Genomic DNA, 2,202 nt, shown 5'->3' with positions numbered 1-2,202 from the left:
TGAAATTCTAGCCAACTTCCAGTATCATGTATGTATATATTATCTTGTAGAAAACTGGTTCTAATAAAATATCTTAATAGAAAATGGAACTATAAAGAAACAGACTATTACAGATCTAGTAAATTCTCTTATTTTACAGATTAGGGATTGAGGCTCAATCTTGATAAGTAACTTGCTCAGGTCATATACACCAGTGGTAAAACCAGGACTGATTCCTGAACTTGACTTGTATTCCAGGCTCTTTTGACCGTATCTTTGTTCTCTCATGTTATGACTATCATTTTTTCACCATATTTTAATTTGGAAAATTATCAAGTAATAAAACTTTTTCTCTTCAGTACAACAATTGTCTGGTTTTTCTAAAAAATGAGTATTACAAGAACAGGATGCAGTTCATAACATTAAACAACTCTCATAGGTTCATTAAGATGCAATCTTTATACAGGAAAAAGTTCACTTTACATATAATTTGGTTTGGCTGGGAAAAGCTTAACAGTTACAGCTTTAAAACTTCTTTACTCTATATCATAGTGACTTCATATGTTGTAAAATGATTTTCTATAATCTTGACATTTTCTTCAGATAGCCAGTTTTCCTGCTTTACCTGCCTTACAAGAGTTTCCAAAGACTTCAATCTTCCTAGAGTTTGCTGCTCTTGTAGCCCAAGAAGAGTTATCTTTGAATGTAGCTTAGAGACTTTCTGCCAAAGATGTTCCTTATTTACATCTTGTCTGCAGTAAGAATGTTCAATTTGTAAAACTTCTGTCCCATAGTCTACATCCTTATATAAAGAGTCTTCAATGTCTGTGTCCTCCATTTCCATGGTTTCTTTTTGGGCAGATATAAAAGAATTAACTGCAGGTTTAGAATTTTCTGCAGGTACAAAAATGGCAATAATAGATTCTTTATTTGTGTTTAATTCTTCAACTGTTTGATTAATCGTGCTGAATAAGAATGGCTTTTCCTGTGCTGACTTAATTTCCACGGAATTATTGATTAAGCTTGGATTAGCAAGATGATTGGTAGTTATTTCAAGCACTTCCTGGGTTTCCAAAGACTGATGAACACCTTCTGAATTTGAAGTTGTCAAAGTAATAGTTGTAGAATTTAGATTCTCAAAAGATGTGTGAAAACCACCTATACCTATATCTTGATTAACTGATGTTTCCAAGGTAGATTCTGGTTTTCCCGTATCTTGTTTAACTAGATTAAGAGTTAACATGTTATTTTGTATAATTCCTGTTTTTGGAGCTTGTGGCTTCAACAAAGCAGATGAATCAAGTAATTCTGCATGTTCAGGGAGCATATCTGTGTTAACTACATTTTTATTTGCCTCATTTAATGCAAATGATTCTTCTGACTTGACTTTTAGGCATACTTCTTTCTCATTTTCCAATTTTTTCTTCTGGGGTTTTTTTTGGAAGGATCTTTTCCCTGATTATCTTCAGGCAAAGAAAATATTGTTGGAATTGCAGTTTGTTTTAAATACCGAATACCCCATCTGATCTCAAGAGAGTCAGGAGTAAAATGGTCACTACACAGGAATTGGTATTTACTGGGAACCCATGAATCTCGTTTCATATTCTTTAACCACTTTTCAAGTCTTTCTTTGTCATGCAGAGGAAATGGGTAAAAACTCGGCTTCCGGTCTTTATTGTTTCGTCCCAGGCGGTTCTTACAGCAAGCAAATCGCTGCGCAAAAGCGGGGCATTGCTCGGGTGAGGCCCCAGGAGACGGGCCAGCAAGGGGCACAAGCCAGCCCTCCTCGCTGAGGCGGAGCCCCAGGTCCAGGTCGCCTGATCCACCGCCCAATTTTCTTAGTTTTGCAAGTCTAAGAGATTTAAAACATTATCTCATTTTGCTTTTATTTTGTATTTCTTGGATTAGTAATGAATTTGAGCATCTTTCGCTATGCTTTCTACCTTCAGGTTTCCTCCTTTTGAGTTACATCTTCATATCTTTGCCTAATTTTTTGGAAGGGTTCTGTGATTTTTTTTGTTGAATTAGATAAGTTTGTAAGTATATTTTAGATACTGATCCTTTGTAAATATAGGATTTAAAAATATCTTTCTCCTATTTGATCATCTGGTAATTAATTTTTTTCTTCATGTCTTTTATTTTATAGAAGTCTTTATTTGGATGGAATCAGAGCATTCATTTTATTCCTTTATAGTTTTTGTTTTTAAAGTTTTTTTTTAAGAA

General features: G+C 34.2%; 1 pseudogene; it reads right to left on the bottom strand.

Moving 5' to 3' along the window:
* Positions 1 to 406: 406 nt before the first annotated feature.
* On the bottom strand, positions 407 to 1,711 carry LOC138386264 (THAP domain-containing protein 5 pseudogene; annotated as a pseudogene).
* Between the last annotated feature and the right edge of the window lie 491 nt (positions 1,712 to 2,202).

Source organism: Eulemur rufifrons, chromosome 7 (genome assembly GCF_041146395.1).
Source record: "Eulemur rufifrons isolate Redbay chromosome 7, OSU_ERuf_1, whole genome shotgun sequence".
NCBI lineage: Eukaryota > Metazoa > Chordata > Mammalia > Primates > Lemuridae > Eulemur > Eulemur rufifrons.
Note: the sequence above shows the minus strand (reverse complement) of the source record. Positions and strands in the feature narration are given on the sequence as shown.